The sequence below is a fragment of the Elgaria multicarinata genome, chromosome 12 (genome assembly GCF_023053635.1).
Source record: "Elgaria multicarinata webbii isolate HBS135686 ecotype San Diego chromosome 12, rElgMul1.1.pri, whole genome shotgun sequence".
NCBI classification, from domain to species: Eukaryota; Metazoa; Chordata; class Lepidosauria; order Squamata; family Anguidae; genus Elgaria; species Elgaria multicarinata.
This window is the reverse complement of record NC_086182.1, coordinates 21,621,048-21,645,883: the sequence shown is the minus strand read 5'-3', so window position 1 is coordinate 21,645,883 and position 24,836 is coordinate 21,621,048. Positions and strand designations below refer to the sequence as shown.

Sequence of the window (24,836 nt, the reverse complement as noted above, 5' to 3'; positions counted from 1 at the left end):
TTACTAGAGGTGCCAAGGTCTGAACACAGGACAATTGGATTCAATTCACATTTCTAAGTGAACTAACTTAATTGGCACTTTCTAGACTAATAGGCTGATTGAAACACTGTTATGGTTCAGACTGAGCACTTCTTCGAATTTTACAGTGCAGTGCTTGGCTCAAAAAGTGTATCAAAATTATATTTTTAGGGGTAAATGTGTGTTTAGGGGAAATGCCTAAAAAAACACATATTTTAGGGGAAATCTGTATAATTTAAAGGCCTTTTTTGTACTTATAAAACCAGGAACCACAACCAAATAGAAAATGGGATGAAATAGGCTTAAGGTTCAACACATGGAACTAGACACATTTCCACCCCCTCTTAATGTTCTCTACCACTGAGCTATGCCCCCTCCTCAAATACAAGTTGCTACATAAGTTGTTTTCAGGCAGAATGAATTGTCTGCACACTGTCCTCATAAACTAGAAAAATACTCTGTTGCAGCTGTGTTTAGATCCTGGCCATTGAGCTGTATCTAACTCTGTTTAATACACCTGTTACGTTGTCAGCATCTGCGAGGAGCCAGAATCAGCAGTCAAGGTTCAACAAACAGCACAGTGCACAGTATTTCCAGGCTGGAGCACACATCTTCCTTAAGGTTTTTAAAGCAGCAAATCAGAGTACAGCTTCCTTTGTGCAGTCTCTGGGAGCTGGTTGTTGAGATACTTTTCCTGGATCTGTTCTAATGCAACCCTGCTACTAAGGCTAAACTACTGGCTTCTGCCACCCCCGGAGATCTGCAAAGAACCTTGGCTTGAATGCAACTTCAATTGGTAAAGCTAATGTTTACCACTTCAGTGCAAATTCTACTTTGCCGTGGAATTCAGCCAGGCGGGGGGAGGCTCAACACCCCAACGTAGATGATCTGGAAAATTTCTTTTCTGTTGCTCCAGAAGGTAGGATCCAAACCAATGGATTCATATAGCAAGAAAGAGAGCTTAGAAGCTAAATTTTAGGAAGAACTTCAGGATGGCACAAGCTGAGTGCAACTGGGAGAGCGAATAACTTTTTTGGGGGGAAATGACAAGTTGCAAGCTTTGTACATTGAAGCATTCACAACTTTGGTTGAATGTGGCTAATCCCACTGGAAAAACTATACGATCAGGAGAATTGAATGTTTAGTTGGAATTTGTTAGCAGGTTGCCTACATATGGCTATTCAACATTTCCCATGCCCTGTTGTGGCATGACTGCTTAGCATCAGCTGTTTGGCATCTGAGCAGTCACCACTAAGTAGCTTCTCTCTCTCTCTCTCCAATCAGCTGTTTAGTGACAAAGGAACAAAGGATGGTGAAATTTGCCTTGCCCCTTTCTCTTCCGCTCAGTCAAAAAGAGAGTTCTAAACTGTTTGGCGCAGACAAAGGAAGAAAGCAAGTGAAATCTTTCCAAGCATGCATTTATACAAAGCCCCCCCCCCAATTCCATTATGAATTAATTAACCCAGATGAACAACCGGCTTCCAAATCCACATCTCAGTCACTGACACCCTGTAGAATTATACTCCACCCATAAGCATGGATTCATTTCAATGGGACTACTCTAAATGGGCCTGACATTGGATAGACCCATGAACGTTTTAACTTAGGATGACCCATTATCTGTCAACATGGTGGACCAAAATCACTGCAGGAGCAGTGCAGGCTCAATAAACGGGAAAGCTTGCTTCTTATTTTCAAGATTGGGGGAGGGATGTCCCTGGGGTTCCCATGCTAGTGCTACCAAAGGAATCTCTTGCTTATTCCCAATCTGGGAAATCAGAGATAAGGAATCAGTGGAAGCTGGTGATTTTTATTTTGATGGGGCTATGAATTTGGGTTTCAGACAGAACCAGCCAGAACTTTAAAGGAGCTGCCCAAGGTATTGAACCTATTTTGGGGAATGGATTCACAGTCCAACTGAAATCAGAGCCACCAGCCTCCAAGAAAGGGATCCCTTGCTAGTCTTAGCAAGAGAAACCAATGGGACCCCACCTGTTAGCACCAGCAAGAGAACCCCCTGGCTTGTGTGTGTGTGTGTTTGTGTGCATGTGTGCACTGCCCATGCTCCTTGGGGCCAAAAAGGTTGTGCACCCCTGCTGGGTACACACATGGGAGGGGAGACCCATGTACCACCACTGCCAGCATCTCCTTCACCCCAGGAAGGAGCGCTGCTCCACTCTTCTGTTTCCTCTGTCTCTGAAGACTCCTTTTCCTTGGAACCCTCCATGCTGCAAGACGGCATCTTGCCACAACCACTGAGAGAGGGAGCATGATGCTCTCGAGCTCCACCAAATCCCTTAAAATTGCAAAAGCTTCCCTCAGTTGGGGTGGAGCTTGAGACAACCTCTTGGCTGCTGCAAGACTTTTAATGCTGACCGTTCAGCTCTGGACAATAGTTAGTGCAACATCAACCATCCTTACTCCACAGGGAGCTGATCAGGGTCCTGAACCTCTGCCACCACCCTGCTGAGTCTTGCCAGTGTATCTGGCTGGACCCAGCCTGGAACAGAATACACTTCCTGGTGCTACCACTTCATACTACGAGTTATGCAGCTTAAGCAAAGGTTGTGGATAGATGGGAGGTGGAGTGGCAACCTCTTTCTCCTTCAAAAAGGACTAGATGAGCAAATGAGCTTTCTAAAGGCTTATCTCTAAGAATATATTAGCGTATATATTTGCAAGGATAGTGTGAAATCCTCCTCCTTTTTCTTCCTTTTATTGATGATGTTGTGAAAGGACATGCGGAGTGTTCCTGCCTATTCCCAATGAGATTTCCCCTTCTCTTTCTCACCCCAGCAGGAAACACAATCCCCCACACACACTTGGCTCTGTTCCACTAAGTCCTTTAGGCTCAGGTGCAACCCATACTAAGTCCTGCATCTAAGTCATGACACAAAAGGGACAAGGAGGAGGAAGGAAGAGGAAAAGAGCAGCCTCAAGCACCAATTCTTAATGTGAATTAAGAATTAATGTGTAATTTTAAAATCTTCATGAACACTCATGTATTTAAATACATACATAAATCCACATATTAAACTGAGAAGTGAGGATCAGGTCAATTCATATTGGAATTCAGGAAGACTAAATTCTTCGGGCATCCTCAGTAGAATTGTGGGAAGCAAGTTCTTTGGGAGACCTATTTCAAAAACTATCTCTCATCCTAACACTCTGACATTGATGTGTGGATAAATAACCAATCACTTCATGAATGGGGAACTGATATAGCAGCCTTACCCAACCTCATGGTCTCCAGATGTTTTGGACAATGACTCCCATGATCCTGATCATTGGTCATGGTGGCTGGGGCTGATGGGTATTGAAGACCAGAAACATCTGGATGATAACAGGTTGGGCTATACAAATGTCAGTTTTCTAAACAGTGGTGAAGCAGAGATTTCTTGGTCAAGGCTTAAGATAAACCAGCTACAAATGTTTTAATTCTGTGCAGCCAGTGAATATATATGTAGATATTACCAGGCTGAGCAAGTGTCACAGACGATTTCAAAAAGGGGAGATAGTACCCACATGTTAGGCAACTTTTCTAGAACTATGATTTCTGCAGTCTATCATTATTGCAATAATGCTCTGCTCAAATGTTGACCACAGTGGCCATGCTCAAAACTGGGTTCGTTATAAAAGGCTCCCTTCTGAGTTCCCTAATTAACTATTGAATAACCAATTTCCACCCATATATATATATATATATATATATAGAGAGAGAGAGAGAGAGAGAGAGAGAGAGAGAGAGAGAGAGTTAGTTAGTTAGTTAGTTGTATGCTTGGCTGTACGTGCCTACAGCTCTAACATCTGGAGAATTCTCTCTGCTGCAGAGGGAGCATTGAGGCCTTTTCCCTATTCATATGGGGGTCTCTGACTTGCTGGAAATGTGCCCATGTCCATAGGTGGAATGAGACAGGTTCAATCTGCCACGTGTCACTCAGCAGCTACAGATCAGCACAAGCAAACACTTAAAATTCAAGTTCTCCCCAATGAGAGCCCTTCTTGGGGCATACTTTGATGGGTCTAGGGTGGTAACCACCTGCCCCCTTTCATTCAACTCGGTGATAGACCTGAGCCATTCTGGCACACTAAGGAGCTGTCAGGGAGTTATGCTAATGGGCAAAAAGACATAGGAGGCCCAGAGTTCCACAGTGGCAACATGGGAGTAATATTTATGTGTTATATTCAATGGATAACCAGATTAGATAGATAACCTTTCTCATTGAGGAGCATAATGCATAAAGTGCATTGACATTAGTATAGGCACCATTTACATTATGTCTCTGTAAGTCCTGCAGTGTGATTAATGAAGCAGATTTAGAATAATCTGGCCAAAAGAATAAACACTGCCCAGATCTGCCTGCCCCCAAATGAAGCAAATCCCTTTAACTTTTTGCATGGTGCTGTGACTTGCAGGATGACAATATTAGATGATACGTTAGGATATTCAAAGCATTTCACTCATTATCTCACAAGTCCTTATGACGCCCCTGTAAAGTAAGTCAGTGCTATTCTCTCCATATTGCAAATAGAATATAGGCCCCTAACAGTTTTGCTTTCTCCCAGATTTAAATATTTTTTTAATCTTAGTTTTTCCCTGTCCTGTTTATGAAAACATTTGTGAACTTTAGTAATTTCTTACCAAACAATGAAACAAACACAATTCTTATCCATCCTAAATTCTGACTCTCAAGGTAGAGGTTTTCCCCATCACCTGCTATGAAGTTTGTTTAAGTGGAGAAGTCGGGATTTGAACCTCAGATCTTCAGCATGCAAAGTGTCACCTCTACCACCAACCTGCAGTTTCTCACACTCATTGTCTGTCAACTAAACCACCACAGTTGGTGAATGAGTACAACATGTTCTTGTTTTGGCAGATATTACCATCAAGTGATATCCTGGGGCATGCACTAATTAGGAATCACACCTGCTCATGGGTTTTCTCTACCTGTGCGGTAAACAAACACAAGCTGTTAGCACATGAGACCAGTAAAACTACCAGTATGTTAACACATAAACAGTTGTTCTGGAGGAATCAGCCTCCAGAATATCTAATTTGGAGATTAATCAACCTCCAGAACAGCTTACTTGGTGATTCATTGACAAAGAGGATCCCAATGTATTTTGATGTGACAGCATGTTTGCCAACAAGATTGGCTTTGAATATCATAGAATCATAGAATCATAGAATAGCAGAGTTGGAAGGGGCCTACAAGGCCATCCAGTCCAACCCAACTCTCCCCAATCCGGTAAATTCGTTTGATTTCAGTTATTAAAAGGTTGATATCCTGCCCTTCCTGTTCCACCGAAAACCCTCGAAGGTAGGTAAAGATAATGTTATTAAAAACAACTCAGGATTCAATAATAGGAATAATAAATAAATAAACAATGCGGCAAGCGTATACACTGCAGAGACAAAGCAAAGCATTGGATTATCCAAGCCAAACACCCAGCAACATAACATTGATTTAACTAGTCAAAACTCCTCAAGAAAAGGAGCTAGATGGGCTTCTTGAGACAAATGTTTCTGGAGGCCTACACCTCCCTACACCTCGTAAGCTTGCCTGCCACCTTCAGGTATGGCAGAGGATGCTGTCCCATCATTGATGTAGAAGAAGGATGTTCAGACTTGAAGAAAGGCTTTTGAGCATGGAATGAAAGGGGGTGCCATTTTGTTCTTCACCTCAAGCAGCAAAATGTCTCAGCCCAGCACTGGCTGGAAGCTTGCAAGGCTATAGCCCCCTCTACAAAGTACCTGTTCTGGACTGTGCTGGTCACCTTTGGACCTTCAAACTGGCAATGAGAATCACTGAGGATGCTGAAACCTGGCTGCTTGAGCCCTGACACCTGCTGGGCCCTGACACTGGCTAGGAAATTTCTATCCTGTGGAGGTTTCATCGGGTACCCCTCCTTCCTCTGTGCTCCTTGAAACAGGCACCTTTACTATTTAGGATTTCTCTGCCCATGTTTTTAACATGATAAGAACAGCTGTGTTGGCGCAGACAAAAGGTCCTAAAGTGCCCAACCAGATGTCCATAGGAAGCTCACAGCAGGACGTGAGTGCAGCAGCACCTTTCTGCTCACATTCTCAGCAACTGGTATATGCAGGCATAACTCTTCTGATCGTAGAGGCAACTCAGTAGCCATTGATTGCCTTATCCCCCATGAATTTGTCTAAACCCCTTTTAAACCCATCCAAGTAGGTGTCCATCACCACATCTTGCAGTAGCAAACCCTTTCTGGAAATGTTACATTGGTAACAACCATCTGTCAGGGATGCTTTAGGGTGGATTCCTGCATTGAGCAGGGGGTTGGACTCGATGGCCTTGTAAGTCCCTTCCAAATCTACTATTCTATGAATCTATGATTCTATGAATCTATGGTATAGTTGTGTCCTGTAACTTTTTTCCCCTAGGGAAAATCCTGAAAATGACATTTAGTTGAATACTTCTCATGGAATCTTTCCTGGAAAAGCAAACTGGATCAGGTCACACATTCATCAGCTCACAGATCACAAAAAGCAGCCAACAATTGTAACTGAAGCCCCACTTCCCCTCAAAGAGCTCAATGTCTTATGAAGCCCTTGAGTTTCTTTAGCAGCTGGAGGGTCAGTTCCCGAAACACTCTTAGAACTGATTCTATCTGTGAACATGCAGAATGCCCAAAGTGATTCTCTACCACTGCTATAATCCTTCAGGGGCGATGCTGTCATTTCATGCATAGGGGCTTGGAGGTCAGTGCATGCTGATATGGGATAAGCATTTGCCTAAGGGCACTTGAATGAGAGGAGTGTAAGATCCTAACGAACAATGTCAAACAATTGCCCTCCTGGCTAAAAAGGGATTTGAACAGCACCTTAAACAGTGATCTTCTATTACCACCTCTAAGAATGGTGGGTGATTCTAGTAGCTAACAAAGTGACCATTATGAATAAATTCAGATAATTCATTCAGAGATATACTGCACTTGGAACCGGCTTTATGAAATCTAGGTTTTGTCTGCCTCTCAGTTTCATATGGCTTGAATGATTAGTGAGTAAGGGATTAGAAGTATTAATTCCATGCTGACTCCCCACCCTGCACTGAATTCCAGACTTCTGAGATTAGAATTATCTGCAACCAGGATAAACTATACTAACACACACACACACACACACACACACACACACACACACACACACACAGAGAGAGAGAGAGAGAGAGAGAGAGAGAGAGAGAGAGAGAGAGAGAAGAAGAAGAAGAAGAAGAAGAAGAAGAAGAAGAAGAAGAAACATTAATGATGGAATCCTATGACTGTTTACCTGGGAGTAAGCTTTCCAGTGAAACTTCCTTTTCAGTAAACATATACAGTACAAGATTGTTCTGTAAATGGAGCACCACAGAAAGAAGAGCTTCGAAGTATCAGTTTCCAACAGAAAATCCTTCTTTGCATTATTTATTGAAAGTTGTTTGAGTCAACGAGATGAGTGAGGCATAAATCTTCCAAAAATATGCATACATTTTTCGCTGCAATCCTATGTACTGGGAGTAAGTCCTTTTGAATAGGGCTGTGCACGCCCCCCCCAAACCACTTCGGAACTGGAGTGAGATCCAGAGGTCCGGATCAATATTCGGATGCCATTTTGCCCCCCTTCTCCACTTACCTGCTTACGCAGCAGACGATGGAGGTAGGTAAGTGGGGACAACATGGTGTCCGAATAAACCCCCTTCCCCCTTACCTGGCCCCATCATCTACCACCGCTCAGACCATGGCAGCAGCAGATGGTGGAGCCAGGTAAGCCCCCTCCCCCCCTTCCCTGGCTCTGCCGCCATTGCCACCACAGTCTGTGCAGGGCTCCAAATGCTGCCCATACCTAAGGCTGAAAATAGGACCTATTTCTGGCCCTAGGCGTGGGTGGCAGTTGAAAGTGTCATACGGAACACGGTGGTGGCAGGCAGTGGAGCCAAGTAAGCCCCCCTCCCCGTTACCTGGCTCCGCCGCCATTGCCACATGGACTGCAGCAGCAGCAGAGCCAGGTAAGCCCCCCTCCTCACTTACCTGGCTCTGTTGTCCGCCGCCACTGTGGTCTGTGTGGCGGCTTCGACTGCTGCCCATGCCTAAGGCCGGAAATAGGCCATGGCCTACTTCTGGCCTTAGGTGTCCGCAGCAGTCGAAGCCGCTGCATGAACTGCAGCGGTGGTGGACGACAGAGCCAGGTAAGCCCCCCCTCCCCCCTTACCTGGCTCTGTCGCCACATGGACCTTGGTGGCGGTGGTGGATGGGGGAGCCAGGTAAGCCCCCTCCCCATTTACCTGGCTCCAAATTCTTCAGAACAGTCTGAATCGGTTAGGACCGTTCCAAACCACTTCGGGTCAATCTGGACCTCCCCCGATCCACTCCTGAACTGAGTTTAGAAGGTCCAGATCGTCCCACTCCACTTTGGATTCGGGGATCCAAAACGAAGCGGAGCACACCCCTACTTTTGAACTCAATGGGATTTACTTCTGAGTAAAAGTCTATAGGACTGTGCTGTCAGAGACATGTTCTGACAGCAAAATCTGTTTGTGATAGAAGGGAAAGGAGAACAGAGCCTTTCACCTGAAACTGGGAAGCCTTGCTTATCCAGAGACTTTTGCGCCTTCTCCATAACGCCCATGCTCCTTTCAGGGACCACCCAAACGAATGCCAAACTAGCTTCCTCCAAATCAACTATGGCTTGGCTTGTAGGATATGTGCAAGAGCGCCACCTGGTGAGGCCTACAACAACAGCAGTTCCACGGAAGATGCTGCTGAATCCAGTACGCCTGAAAAGTCTTATAAGTTATTAGCTCCCGGCGCCCAAAGGAGAGGTTAAAGTATGGCATCTCTTTCTCCCATTTCTGCCTTTAGCCTGTCAACATTAAGGCCTTTCTTCAGATTTAATTCCAGTCTCTGGGCAGCTCTTTCCACTCTCTTTCCTGCAGGGTGGCCCATTTAGAATTCCAGGGCAAGGAGATCATTCATATGCGAACCGTGTAGCGGAGCGCTCAGAATGCAGCTCACAGAGTTGCTTTAAAGTAAGGAGGAAGGCTGAAAGAGATTTATGATTGACAGCCTGGTAGCATCAGTACATTAAGTGATTGATTTATGACGTCCAAAGGACGGCTTCCACTTTTTCCCAGGCTCTGCTGGAATGCGGTTGATCTTGGAACATAGTTGTGTCAACGCAGGCCAGCAACAGAGGAAGGATTAGCGCTCCCTCCTTGCATCTCTTTTAAGGCATACCCTTAAAGATGCAGTTGGACCATGACTTCATCTCTCCATTCACGGGTTCTTTCACTAGCCTTGATGCCACGGTGTCCACCCAATGCAGCAACAGCCCTATTCTGGCCCCAGTTCAAAGTGTTGGTTCCAACTTACAAATCCCTAGGGACCTCTGTACCTAAATCAGGGAGAGGGAACCTCCATCCCCTCCATCTGTTGTTATTATTATTATTATTTCTTTATATAGCACCATTCCAACTCTGATCAGTCCCAGGCATCATGGCCAGTGATGATGAGAGTTAGGGTGGCCATGTATCCTCCTTTACTGAGGACATCCCTCTATTTAAAGGGTTGCTAGAAGACCATTTTCTGTTTGAATGGCTGTCCTGTCCGATACCAGTTGAAAGATAAAGAACCATCAGACCTTGGCCCTTCAAGAGCTAGCACCTGGACCGCAGTCTGAATAACCAGACACACGGTTTACCTGGTCCCAGTCTTCCACACTGTACTGCATTTTTATTTATGGAAACTGCCGAACTCCTTTCCAAAAGAGGTTTGGTTCTCTCTGTCTCTCGCTTGAGTTTCAGGATCGCAGCCAAGACTTTTTTTAAAAAAATTCATTGGCTATTGGGCGGTATAAAAATGCAATTAATTAATTAATTAATTAATATTCCAATGTGCCTTTAAATTTGCTGTAACTTTCTATGATAACGGCAGCAAGATTGCACAGAACTGGAAGAATGAAACAATACCAACAAATGGACGAACGGATGTTGAAGATGTTGGAACTTGCAGAGATGGCAAAATTTACAGCGATAATGAGAGAAAGGTCAACAGCTATGTTTACGTTGGAATGGATAGAACATCTGAAAGTGAAAGAGAAAAATGATGTATTTGTTCATGGATTTTATTATTAAGATGGGGATAGAGAGGAAAGAAGCATAACTCTGTGAATCCAATGTATGAGACTATTTAAGAATTATATAATTATAAGAAAAACTGAATCAGATTGAGATATAAATGGTAATTAAGAAATTAGTGGGCATTTTTGGCATGAAGAGGGCAAAGAAAAGTACTTTAACCTTACTCTTAAATGTTTTTAGTGTAATTTTAGTAGTTATATGTAAACCTCTGTTTGTATGTATTGTATGTGATGTTTCTCAATGTGCTGATGGAATAAATAAAAAAAACCCTTAAAACTAAAAAAAAATGCTGTAACTTTCTGCTGCGGCAATGCATTTTTAAGTCAACCCAGTTGTTGTACGCATATCTGTTTTAATTATTTAATTGATGTATTGAAACTTTTTTTTTTAAAAAAAAATCTGATTGTATTTTTGTGCATTTCATAGGGCTGAAAATTGGAGTAAACATTTTCTAAAATAATAATAAATAGTAGTTGGGTACCATTTCACATCTGTGCTCTGTACAGAACCTAGCATTCTGGGCAGTAATTCCACAACACTGGTGCCACCACTGAAAAGGCCCTCTTTTTAGTGTCCATTGGTCTCATCTCATTAATGAGGGCACATGGAGGAGGGCCGCTGAAAAGGTTGTAAGGTTGAGAGAGGCATGTGTGTGAGGAGATGAGCTTTCAGGAATGCCAAATGTCCTCTCTTTAGTGCTCAGGGTACCAGGAACCCCCTCTCCCTCCCCCTCTGTTGAGGCTTGCATTACATTGCTGGTAATCTACACGAAGGATTTCCATGCATTTGAATATTTCTTTTATTTATTTATTTATTGCATTTTTATACTGCCCAATAGCTGAAGCTCTCTGGGCAGTTCACAAAAATTAAAACCTTTCAAAGTATAAAACAAACAGTATAAAAGCATGATATAAAATACAATATAAAAGCACAACCAGGATAAAATCAGCAGCAGTGCAGAAATACAAATTTAAAATGCAAATTTAAAACAGCAAAGTTAAAATTAAGTTTATAGACTGTTAAAATATTGGGAGAATAAAAAGGTCTTCACCTGGCATCTGAAAGAATATTGTGTAGGTGCCAAGCGGACCTCCTTAGGGAGCTCATTCCACAGCCGGGGTGCCACAGCGGAGAAGGCCCTCCTCCTGGTAGACACCTGCTTCACATCCTTTGGCAGGGGCTCATGGAGAAGGACCCCTGAGGATGACCTTAGGGTCTGAGTAGGTACATATGATGGGAGGTGTTCATAGAGAATAGGCTCCAAGAAGCACCTGAGATTAAGGAGCAAGGCTTTGAAGTTAAGAGAAGGTGGATTTCAAACTCTCTGGAGCCCCAAGACCACTTCCCCTAAAATTAGGCTGTAACTAGGGTTGTGCACGGACACACACACACACACCCGAACTGCTTCATGGCCTGATCTGGAACTTCCAGATTGGGCCCAAACCGCTTTGGGTTGATCTGCCCCTCCTCCACTCCACTCCGCGGAGCGAGATCCAGAGGGGCAGATGGAGATTTTGCCCCTCCCCTACTTACTTGCCTCTGTGGTGGACGGCAGAGGCAGGGAAGTGAGGAGGGGGGAACAAAATGGGGGGCGATAAGCCAAACTCCCCCCCGCCCCCTTACCTGGCTCTGTCATGGTCTGGCGCAGGCTTCAACTGAGGGCCAGGCCTCAAAGCAGAAGCCTGCGATGGAGGCAGGTAAGCCCCTCCCCCCTCCCCCCTTACCTGGCTCCACTGCTGTCGCCGCATGGATGGCAGTGGCAGCAGCAGAGCCAGGTAAGTCAAACTCCCCCCTGCCCCCTTACCTGTGTCCATTGTGGGCTTCAATTGAGGCCCCAGCTTGAAGCTGGAAGAGGAGGCCACAGGTAAGCCCCCCTCCCCCCTGCCCCCTTACCTGGCTCCGTCACCACATGGACTGCGGCAGCACCGCCACCAGGTGATTCCCTCTCCCCCCCACTTACCTGCATCCGGAGCTTCAGATCGAGGTGAACCGCTTCGCCTTGATCCGCAGCTCCACTTCTACGAACCGAAGTGAAGCAGAGCACAGCCCTAGCTGTAACCTTATGCACTTTTAGATAAGAAGCTAAGGGCAAAATCCTATGCATGTTTAGACAGGATCTAATGAAGGGTATAATCCTATGTATGTTTAAGATGTGATGCTGGATGGGGAATGTTGGGCGTTGTAGGATTCCCCCCCCCCTTTTAAACATGCATAAGATTGTGCCCAAACTAAATAAGCTGCCTTCACAAAGGTCAGACTGTTGGTCCATCTGGTCCAGTATTTTCTATCCCAGCCTTTCCCAACATGGGGCCCTCCAGATGTTTTGGGCCCCAGCCAGCATGGCTAATGGTCAGGAATGCAGGGAGTTGTAATACAAAACATCTGGAAGGCACCAAGTTGGGGACAGCTGGTCTGGTCTGACTGACAGTGGCTCTTCAAAAGGGACATCGCCATCTCCTGCTACCTGATTCTTTCTTTCTTCCTTTTTCAAAAATCAAAAACAAAAAACAAACACAAGATGTCAAGGATTGGACCTGGAACCTCCTTCTTGCAAAACATGTGCTCTACCACTGGAGCCAATTTTGGTGGAGCTGTGAATCCATTGTGGATTTTAATCAAAACCAGCCAGAACTCTAAAGGAACTATCCCAAGTGCTGAAACTTACTCCAGGAGGGAGAGCTATTCAAGGTGCTCCAAAGAAGCTGTCCATGGTGCTGAATCCCATCCCAGAGCCGGAAAGGTATTTCAAAGGAGCTACCCAAGGTGCTGAATCCTACCCCAGAATAGAGAGCCACTCCAGGTGCTCTAAAGGAGCTATCCAAGGTGCTGAACCCTATTGCCTCACCCTATTCTGTGGGTGGGGTTCCACATTGGATAACTCCTTTAGAGTTCTAGCTGGTTCTGACTAAAACCCAGAATAGATTGAAATCAGAGCCACCAGCCTCCTCTGACTGGAGCTAAAGTCCTTTCCCTTTTATGCCTCACAGAATTGCCTTCAAGATGAAGCACATCTTTTGAGCAGCAACTGCTCAAAAAGTGAGAGAGAGAGAGAGAGGGAAAGAGAGAAGAAAGTGCAGAATGGTGAGTGTGCCACCCCCTTTACCCTACTCATGCCACCCCCAAGCCCTACCCTAAACTATGCCCCAATGCAATTTCAACTTCCAGATGTCCCTCTTCTCCACACCTCCGCAGCTTCTGAACTGTATGGTGGGAGGCAGGATTTCAGGATTTCGGCCGGATTCCTTTCGCAGGCTGCCAGTTGCTGACCTCCTGACAAACAGGCACCTAGACCTTTGTGTGTGTGTGTGTATTTCCAGAGCTCTTTCCTTTCCTCTGGGAGCTTAGGAAGGAGCTACCTAACTCGACGCTGCTGCTGCCTCTTTGCAAAGCTCTTCTTCCTTCCTTCCTTCCTTCCTTCCTTCTCTCTTTCTCTTTCTGTCTCGCTCTGTCTCTCCCTTTTCAGCCATGGGAGGGGAGGGCGGGAGCTAGAACTCCTCTCTCTCTCTCTCACTCACCCCCCCACTCTCCCTCCAGGGAGAGTTATTAATCCAATAATTAAACATTTATTGGTGGCGGCACCTGCTTTCTGCCTGCCCGGCCCCCAGGGGAGCGGCCAGCCCCAGCAAGGCAGGGAAGCAGCGAGGAAGGAGGGGACACAGAGAGGCGCAGAGCCGCGGCGGCGCTGCAGAGGCAGGAGGCGGTAGGGCTCTAGATGCTTGCGCGGCACCTCCTGCTCCGGATGCCAGCACAGGCGGCGGCGGCGGCGGCTGCATCGGCGGCCGGCGGCGGAGGCAGCCAGGATGCTGCGCTACCTGCTCAAGACGCTGCTGCAGATGAACCTGTTCGCCGACTCGCTGGCGGCCGGCGACGCCCTGGCCAACTCCTCGGAGCTGCTGCTCAGCCTCAACTCGTCCGCCCTGGCGGCGCTGAGCCCCAGCCTCCTGGACCTGAGCAACCTGACCAGCGTCAACGGTGAGGGGAGGGCGGACGAGCTGGCCGGGGGGGGGGGCATCTTTAACTCCCCCCATCCCAGAGGGAGGCGGGTGGGGGGGAACTGAGCCGGGGGGGGTCTCTTCTTTTCTTCTTTTCCCTTCTTCTCTCCTCTCCCTCTCCAACACACTGAACCCCTGCCGTCTTCTCCCAAATGAATGCAGGGTGTGAGGTCCTCCGTTTCCAAGGTGCACTCTGTACATGCTCGTGGGCATGCTGGTTTCTTGCCCTGATTTAGTGCTGGGAACGATGGAAGCTGGTTGAAGGCAGTGGTGCAGTTAGGGTTGGACTTCGGGGGCAAAATCCAAGCATCCACAGCCCCAGGGAGTGGGATGGGGGGAGCAGTTGATGACCCCAGAAAACGACGGGGGAAAAGCAAATTCCTTTTCCCCCCTTTTCTTTTCTTTTTCCATTGCCATACTCATGATGGTGTTATGAATTTAGTGAATTTAAAATGCAAAACTGCACATGTTCAGATGATGATGATGATTATCATTATTTTAAAAATAAGGGTTGATAAACACTTTGGATAGGCTCCAACTAAAGCCTTTCTTAGAGTAGACTCATTGAAATGCGTGGGATTAAGTTACTAACTTAGTGATGAAATTTAAGTCCCTTCATGATTAACTTAGGTCCAATTTATTTCAGTGAATCTACCCTAAGTAGAACTTTAGTCGGCTTCCCCCTGTTTGTTCTAACATCTGAGCGATGTAGAAGCAGTTTTAAAGAAGGGGCGGGGGGGGGGCAGCTGAAGGTGAGGAGGGGAGATCTGTGACTTCCTTACTTCACAACTGAGGTGATTCACAGGGCCATTTCAATGGTCACAGTGTAAGACCATTCAGCCCAAATTGCCTAGCTGCACCATTGGTTTCAGGGGTTTAGGACACTAGTGGTGCGACCTTCTACTCCTTCCTGAGGAGTAAGTCCGGTTGAGTTCATGGCCAGGGTCGTGCTGAGAAAGCATTCAGGATGGGATTTATGGGGAAAATTGCCCAAAAAGAGTCCCAGTGTTGTGTGTGGGTTGCGAGGTCAGAGGTGGGTGGGAAGTCTTCGTTTGAGCCTTGGGGGGCTCAATTCCCTAGAGTTTCTGTTAAGGAAGTCGGGAGAGTGAGGCAATCATAGTCCATTCAGACGTGCATGCCTCTCCTGCATGTTGGAGCATGGGGTGTCTTGCGTGCATATCTCTTAGGCATCTTTGGGTCTGCCTCTGCCCCAGAATTTGCTTCAGCTGGACACGTCTATCACCTGGGAAATATGCCTTGCTAGGACACGTGTCTGCCTCTCCTGGACCAGGACAGTGTGTGTTGGGATTTGTGTGTGTGTGTGTGTGTGTGTGTGTGTGTGTGTGTGTGACTGGGACTCTGCATCTTCCCTGTGGTTGTGTGTACAGCCCTCCTGAAAGGACTTGAGTGCCAGGGTTAATTTGAGTTAGCGCATCTTAGGAGCTGCATCAGTCGTGGGCTTACTTGGGGTGGGAGGGAGCAGGTCCCCTTCCATGGTAGCTGACAATCTTTTGCACGCTTACATGGAACGGCTCCCAATGGAGTCAGATTGGAACTTACTTATGGGTCCAGCTCCCCCATAAAACTCAGATCCTGCCATGCACCTTTCTTCGTCCGCGAGCCTATGGTCTGCAATCCTTTGCATGCTTATGTGGGACTAAGAACCCATTCAACTCGGTCAGACTTACATCTGAGTAAACAGGCTGCAAGACATTGACCTCGCAAACCTTGGATCAGTGCCAGAGCTCAGCCCAGAAATAAAAATAAAGTGCCTCTGAGCAAGGGCAGAGTGACGCTGCAGTCCGCTGCTCATACTTATCTGAGATTGGGGAGGGAGGGGTTTCTTGTAAAGTTGAGTGCAAACAGTGGAGGCTGTTGGATCCGACTTCAGTGGGGCTGTGAATCCAATCTGGTTTCAGTCAGAACTTTAAAGGAGCTATCCAATGCACTGAAACCATTCTGAGTTTCAGGTAGACCTTTAGAGGAGCGAACCAAGGTGCTGACCCTATTTTTGGGGGGTAGGGGTAGGGTTCAGCTCCTGGGATAACTGCTTTAGAGTTCTGGCTGTTCTGACTGAAACCCAGAATATATTCACAGCGCCACCTATATCGGAGCCACCAACCTCCACTGAGTGCAAGTACCGCTCTTTCTTTCAAGTGAAACAGTGCATGGGGGCGGGGAGGAGGGGAAGGGGGTCATATATCTTAGTGCTTTAGTTAAAATCTCAGGAATGTTACTATTTTGACCTCACTTTGAGGCACTGGAGTCTTACGGCCATCTCACACATAACACAGAAGCCAAATCAGGTGTGTCACTGCTGTAGTCAATTGGCCCTCTGCCCCTGACAAGTCTATCAGAATAACACACATGGCCCTAACACGTTGCAAATATATGCAACTCTCCATCTCTCCGCATCAGAGATATGCAAAATAGGAGAGTGTCCAAATAACGTATATGCCTATCGCAAGAATGTGATTGCCAATTCTGGAACAAGGATACTGCTGATGACTGTGTAATCATGACCAGTAATTAAGATATGGGAATTGGAGCGTACTGATAAGTTGTCGCAGTGTCTTCAGATCAGAGTATGTTGATACAGACAATGTTCTGTTCTTTTCTTAAAAAACAACAATAATAAAAAAAACCGAACCACCCAATATTTCCAGAACCAGCCTCCAGATGCGAAATGTAAACTGGCCATCTGGCGCCCTCTCTTGGATAAAGATGGTAAATAACATGGACCAGGCTTTTGCTTTCCTACCTGCAATGGTTTGCTACATTGATCGTGGAATGTATGAATGGCAAAGTAGGTAAGGCCATGTGAATGAGCAGGCAAAACTTTTATTACATCTGTGTATATTGGAGAGAAAATACAAGCTGTTGACTCAGCTCACTGAATAAGAAAGAAGTCTGCGTGGCCGAAAGATTTATATGTTTATGGGATTCAAAGAATGAGAAAAAAGAGAAATGTCTTTCTGTTTTAAGAGATTATGCAAGCCAGGTAGATGATAACATCCATGCCATTCTGAAATGTTCTAGGGATTGTATTCTTTATTTTACTTTATTATTATTATTATTATTATTATTATTATTATTATTATATCTCTTTTCTGGCTCATGGTGGTTTTACTAGATGAACATCCTCATCCTCATCATTGTTATTATTATTATTGTTGCAAAACCTAAAGTAGGATTAGGAGTGGCTCTTGGCCCATCCAGAGCAAAGGGCGCTAAATGGCTTGTCCCTTTATCTATGCAACGCAGATGATTTCACAAACCCAAATGCATGTGGCCAATTATTCTTGCAAACAAAGCGGGCCTCCTTATTTCTATGGCAACAAGCATCTTCGGTGTCCAGGTAAGTGGTCTGCAAGAAGCCAGTCTCCAAATGATCTACATTTTCTTGGAGTTAAAAATCTTGAGCATGTCTGTGCGTTTCCACCTTGGTCTATGAAGCAAAGCCTTTGCCTCTCTCGGAAATGTATTGCAGTTAATTGGCAAGGGGTCATACTCGGATGATTCCTTTAAAAAGGGACATTTGTAAGGAGCACCTTTCCTAATCTCAAGTTTTCAGCCTGAATAAATGTGTCCCCTCGGCACCATCACACGGTATCATCAGCTTCAATCTACTGCTTCAAGACCAGACGGGTTGTCCTTTCTTAACGTAGGTTGTCCTCCCCATTATAGCTGGCCTAGTTCCCACAAATGGCAGCTGAAGAGGCAAAGACATGTCTGGGATGTACTACTTCAGACTACAGGTGGGGTCTCATGCACTGGGGTATGTGTGTGTGAGAGAGGATTCCATACTATTCTCAGGGAAGTTTACAAAAAATAAAGAAAACCATATATTCACCCACCCCACCCCACCCAGCACAATAAATTAAAAGACACAAAATCTTAGAAGCGTATATCAGGATTAAAAGGTGTTTTAAAAGCTCATGAAAACACCTTTGTTTGGTGTAGAGAGCACAATAAGGTAGGTGCCAGGTGAAGTTCTTGATAGACAGTGTTCCACAAATGGAAAGCTACCACTGAGTTGACCCTGTCTCTGGTAGCCACAGATGATGGGGGCACCCATACGAGATCCTCCACTGAAGAGCTAAATGTATGGAGAGGTTCATAGAGGTAAGGAGTCCTTTGAGTATTCTGTTCCTAAAGTACAAAAGGAGTTGAAGATCAAAGCCAGCCATTTGAATTGGTCCCAGAAATGGACTGCCAGCCATTGTAGTTGGTAGGTTGGGAAAAGCTGCTCTAGAAACCCAGTCTCTCACCCATCCAAAAGAGGTAGAAGAGAAGTGGACAAATACAGTGAATTGAGCATCACCTTGTGATAGCCAGATTGGGTTGCCACCTCTTCCTTAACACAGGTAGGTATTGCACCTTTATGAGCCATGTAGCTCATATTAAGATTGGCCTCTGAGATCCTGCTCCATGTCCTTCACCTGCTTAAATGAAGAGGAGAGGACCTGGAGACAGACCTCCTCTTTTCCTCTTGGGTTTTTGCTCTTTTGGCATTCCCTGCCTAGGAAGGCTCACCTGCCATTGACTCTGTTTCATTTCAGTGCAAGGTAAAATAATGCCCAGGTGTTCTAATATTTAATCTTTAATAAGAAAGACTTATTCAATAAAGCTTCATGCATTCATTTAATCTTTAATGTACAGAAGTGGCTTTAAGCAACTAGCTGGGTGCCTTCCAGGTGTTTTGGACTACAACTCCCAACATTCCTGACCCTTGCCATGCTGGTTGGGCAGATGGGAGCTGAAGTACCAAACATCTGGAGGGCAGCATGTTGGAGATGGCTGATCTACCTGGACTGGACCTTCAAGATCACCTGTAGAGGTAATTTTCAATGAGTCCATTGAGTTCGAGGTAGTCAAAAGCATACACAAGTCCAAAGCATCTGCAATACACCAGGCTGAGGAAGGTTGAACTACATATTACACTAAAAGTAAAGCATGCAGCTACGTCTTTATTTTCTTTAATGAATTGCACATATGGGGGGGGTATTATTGGGATCACTGCATTCTGGAAAGAGAAGTTTATCCCATTCTTCTCCAGATGCACATGGGATGAAAATCCCATTTCCTGGTAATGAAGTTTAGTTAAAAAAGAAGAAGTTCCATTTGGCACAAACGGGAACTTTTTATTTAATTTTAAGTGTCATGCTGTCTGAAGGGGGAGGGATTTGCAGCAGTGATGGGGGGGAAGTAAACCTCCCCTTCACACATGCTGTGGTCTCATTATCACCCTCCCCATGTCTGTAATTCATTACAGAAATCCCAAAGGTGCCTTCAGTGTAATATGTGGCTTGGCCCTTCATCAGCCTGGGTTGTGATCCCTTTTATTGTTTGATTTGTTGTATCGTTGGCTCTGGTTTGTTGGCTTTTGTAAACTTCTCCGAATGCTTCAGCTGAAGCATAGTGAATAACAAGCACTTCAAATAATAATGAATGTGGCAGGCAACAATTCAACAGTTGCAGCCTTTCCATCACTGCATATTTGGGGTGGGCAACTTGTGGCCCTCCAGATGTTTTGGGCCACAACTCCCATGAACCCTCGCCATGGATGGTGCTGGCTAAGGCTCATGGGAGTTGTAGGCCAAAACAGCCAGAGGGTCACAAGTTGCCCACCCCTGATGTACGTATTTGCCAGTGGCGCTGCTGGTGGTGGAAAGCTGCACCTGTAGTATGCCTGCCTATTCTCAGAGCTTTTATCAGTCCACAGCATCTGAAAAGAAAAATGTGGCACTAGTAGCCCTCTAGCCACCCCAAATCTCAGCTCCTTTAACTCTTAAGAAGCTGCAGTCTTCAAAGTGTACCTATGCAACAATAGGAGAAGCCTGAAATTGTAGAGTCAATAAACTAAAAGCTAAATAAATGAATAAAGGAGAACCTGTTATTGAATAGGCTGATTGAATCCGTCATCTGGAGTGGTCTGGTAGCTTTTTAAAAATGTAAATGAAGCTAATTGTGGCAGGCTTGCTCTCTGCTGGTGTGCAGCCGAGACCTCGTCCGGTCCCCATTTGGTCTCCCTGTCATAAACAGGAGACACTTTTCATTAGCATTATTAATTAGTATTTGTTATTAATGCAAATGAGGGCAAGTGCTCAGAATCTTAAATCTTGAAGTCAGACAGGACCACTGGGACAATCAAGTCTATTTCAGCCCAGTTGAATTTATTCTCTCTCTTTCTCTGCCACCCACCCCTCTCCGGTATGTAAATCAAGCTCATTATATTGTATTTGGCTAAAGCGTCTCTTTATAGATGGCTGTCTATTCTTTATTGTCAAAGTGCAAGTGACGGAGAACTTGCCTCCACTATCCTCGGGCAGTCTGCATCAATGGCTATTTCAACCTGAAATGCATCTTGTCTTGAACTTTCAATTAACCACATTTAATTGGTATCCATTTGGGTCTTGTTTATTTCTTCCTTTGTCAGATTAATGGGGCTTTAGTAGCCAATATATTTATGCCCATGGAAGTCTTTAAGTATCAAGCTGCTTCTTGGTAAACTAGACAGCTTGAACGCGATGCAGATCTTGCTAGAAGGGCTTTTCTTTGCAGCTTACTCGCTATCCCACCTTGCAAGGAGTGAGTAAAGAAGAATGCAACAACACTCACACAGCCCATTTCTGTTGAAAAGTTCTGGCCAAATGAGTCACTGTCTCCCTCTTGTGGCTGAGTCATACCATTGCTGATGACAACCCAACCAAGAAACTAGAGAGGTAACTCTTCTCCCTCCAACATCTTTTGGCTGCACCCCAAAGAACTGAAAAATCTCTAGCACGCATCCTTTGAAAATTTGCCAGGCAAATTATCTGCTTGGGGAAACAATATCACAGTTCAAGACTGTGCTGCTGCGAGCAATCTTAAGTTTAGGATGACCATATGAAAAGGAGGACAGGGCTCCTGTGTCTTTAACAGTTGCATTGAAAAGGGAATTTCAGCAGGTGTCATTTGGATATATGGGGAACCGGGTGAAATTCCCTCTTCATCACAACAGTGAAAGCTGCAGGTGCCCTGCCCTCTTTTAAATCTGGTCACTCTAGTATAGCTCCTGCACTTTAACTGTTGCGATGAAGAGGGAATTTCACCCAGTTCTCCATATATACAGATGACACCTGCAGAAATTCCCTTTTCTATGCAACTGTTAAAGATGCAGGAGCCCTGTCCGCCTTTTCATATGGTCACCCTAAGAGCATGTTAGGATGGGTTTTAATAGAGTTCTAGGAAGCTTCCATGTGCCACATCAACCTTTTTGACCACTTGGCTTTGTGTTATCTAATCTGGCCTTCTCCAGTCTGGTGCCCTCCAGATGTTTAGGAATTTCCTAACTATTGGCTATGCTGGCTGCAGCTGATGGGACCTGAAATCAGTGGAGGCTGTGAGCTCTGATTTGGCCAGGGCTGCGAAGCCATTCTGGGTTTTACTCAGAACAAGCCAGAACTCTAAAGGAGCTTGCCAGGGTTTATCCTTGCATCAGTGGGGCCTTTAAGGCCCCCATTAGCACAGGTGTGTGTGTGTGGGATCACATAATTTCCCCAGGCTCCTGAAATGGCTTGCACGCCTCCCCCTTCCACGCCAATGGCAACCACTATTCACAAGGAGAGGGGGAGTACACAATTTTGGCAGTGGCTGCATGAGGACTTGGCGGAGGCTCGCACAGCCTGGCTTGCCAGGGTGGGCGGCCGCAGCAGTGGTGGGGCAAATGCCCACTAAACACCATGCTGGCAATTCTGCCCATCTGAGTCAGACAGTGGGCAGAAGTGGCCACTCTGGTTGGGATTAATGGCGCTAGTTGCCATGAGTACCCATTAGTGGTCATTCTTTACAAAACTTTCTGAGATCGAGTTGATCTCCTGCAGGCGTGCCAACCAGAAACAACACCCTCCTTTGTTCTTTCATTCAGCTTTTGGACTCCTTTTCCCAGGTCTGCTGGTAGGAAAGAGAGGTGCAGAGAGAGGGGCGGAAGGTTCAACCCCCAAAACCTGTTCACAAAACAGCATTGCAAAGTTAGAAGATGCTGCCCTCTTTTTCTTTCTAAGTCAAGACACCTGTAATTGTCTGGTGTGCCGTGGAGATACAGCGGAGTCCATTTCACTCCCTCCACCCCACCCAAGAAGCTGGAAGCAGATGGATTGTGCCGGTAAATAAAAGGTACATTAGAAACCAAGCGGTACGCCCGGCCCGACCTACCCGCCTCCTAATGAGCTGCTTCTATGCTTCGCGTGGAGCATCAGAACCGGCTCCAAAGGGCCAGGAAATCTTTATGCATGGAGCGTGTGCTGCATAAGCAGCAGGCCTGCTGCTCGCACAGGGAGATACGGGGGCTTTATTAACACTGGCACTTTCCCTCTGCACTGAATTCACCCCATTAGCATAAGCTATTTATCAGAGCAATTTGGCAATTGGAACAAGTCACAGTTTTGGAACTGTGTTGTTTGTGGAAATGGCTGTTCTCTCGGGAAGAAAGAGGGTGTGTGTGTGTGTGAGTGTGTAAAAGGACATAGCCCCAAAGCCCCCTGTAGATGCAGCACAGCAGCTGAGAAAGAGAGAGAGGGAGGGGGAGAGAGAGAGAGGAGAGAGAAGAGAGAGAGATTTGGAGGTCTCTGGTTTGAATCTTGCCTCTGCCATGATCTCGCTAAGTGAGCCTAAGCGAACCACTACAGTATTGGAGTGGGGGCTGGGATTGGAACAATAATACTGGCCTACCTTACTGGGTTGTTGTGAGAAGGACAACAGAGAATGCATGTGGGGCAACAGGAGTGGTGCCAAGGTGGGCCCTAGGTACGGTCCCCTCTTCCCACAGCACCACTTCCTGACAAGAAGCCACCAGGGCAGCACTGGAGGGTCAGGAAGTGGTGGCACCTGGGTAGGGGTGACTGGGCAACCATAGACTGCCTGATGCTGAAAACTGAACTGCAGGGTCCAGAGGAGTTTTGGGGGTAATGAAGATGGTGGCTGCTGCAATTCCCTCACCCAGTGCTTCTTTTTGGAGCAGCAAGCCCTAAACGGGTGTTGTTTTTTCAAAGCCCTAAAAAAAGTTTGTTTGTTTTTAAAGTTAAAATCTTATATAAGAATACGGTAGTGTAAGGCTTATTACTCAAGATCTATGAGAGCGATTTTGAAGCTTTGAAAAAAGTTCAAAGCTCGGGGAAGGAAGAAGGAGGTAGGGATGAGGCTAGGGGAAGAGGGAATGGGCATCTGGGGCACTCCGGAGGGCCCAATTTTTGCCCCAGGGCTTGAGAACCTGCTATCCTGCACTAAACAAATGTTGCATATTATCAGTACCAAATCTAGAGAAAGAAAAGTCTGATTCACATGGACATGCACATCATTTGATGCTCCACTCTTGATTTCTGTTTGATGATGTATGTGATCTCCTTTTGGCTTGACTTATAACTGACTCACAGATTTCAAGCATCAATGTGGAACACTGAAGAAAAGGTTGCTTCTTCTCTAAGGACACAATCCTATGCATGTTTAAACAGAAAAAAGTCCTACAACTCCTATTATTTCTCAACCAGCTATGTTGTAGGATCCCCCCCGCCCATCTAAACATGGATAGGATCTAAATTGGATTGCAGTGTGGGTTCTTGCAATGCTGCCAAACACTGTTTAGGGCTGGGCAACCTGGTATTCTCCAGATGTTTTGGAGTACATGTCCCATAATCCTTGACTGTGGACCATGTTGGTTGAGATGTATTGGAGTTGTAGTCCAAAACATCTGGAGGGCACCAGATTGCTTACCCTTCATTTCCCAAAAAGGAAAAAAAGAACAAGGAAAAAACCCAAGAAGAAATAATTAGTTCTGCTCCTGATGGGAGAAAAGACACACACACCCACCCTGGGCTGGTATTGTCCCCTTAATATCAGCTTAAGCTACCAAAGCATTACCACTGCCTACTAACAGTTGCACATCAAACTGTACAGAAGGAGGAATCCTGAAAAGAAAAAAATCAGCTACAACTAAATTTTTAAGAAATGCTTTGCCACCTGTAGATCTAACTACGTTTCAGGTTCCCCCTAAGCAGCAGCTCTTGCTGGTACTGATTTACTGGCTCAGAAGTTCTCATAGATACTCTCCCACCCCCAACAGGGTGGGACAAGGACCGTGGCTCAGTGGTAGAGCATCTGCTTGACATGCAGAAGGTCCCAGGTTCGATTCCCTGGCATCTCCTGGCAGAGCTAGGAAGGAAACCTACCTGAATCCCTGCAGAGCTGCTGCCTGCCTGGGTTGAAAATACTGGCTTAGACAGACCTGGGGGGATTCTACACATCGTACTGAGTGTGACCCCAAAGCGATCGTGTAGCTTGCCTGGAGAAGAGACGAGGAAGAGGCGTCCTTGCTGCCGCCGCCACCCACCTACCTCCTCGCCGGCCAGCTCGGAGAGCTCGGCGGAAGAAGATGGGCCTTCTTCCTCCGAGCTCTCCGACCCGGCCGGCGAGGAAGTAGGTGGGTGGCGGCGGTGGCGGGTGGCGGTGGCGACAAGGACACCTCTTCCTCGTCTCTTCTCCAGGCAAGCTACACGATCGCTTTGGGGTCGCACTGGGGGCGCATGGAAGCGCCCTCAGTACGACCTGTGGAATCCCCCCCAAGAGTCTGACTCAGTAGGAGGCAGCTTCCTATGTTGAGTGAATTGGCATCCTTGGAAATAAGGCAGAAGGGACATAATACGAT

The 24,836-nt window shown here is 46.0% G+C and overlaps 1 non-coding gene across 1 annotated transcript; it reads left to right on the top strand.

Annotated features, from left to right (window-relative positions):
* The first annotated feature begins 24,264 nt into the window (after positions 1 to 24,264).
* TRNAV-GAC (transfer RNA valine (anticodon GAC)) lies at positions 24,265 to 24,336 on the top strand. Its single transcript has one exon. It is a non-coding gene; the product is annotated as a tRNA-Val (tRNA).
* Positions 24,337 to 24,836: the final 500 nt, after the last annotated feature.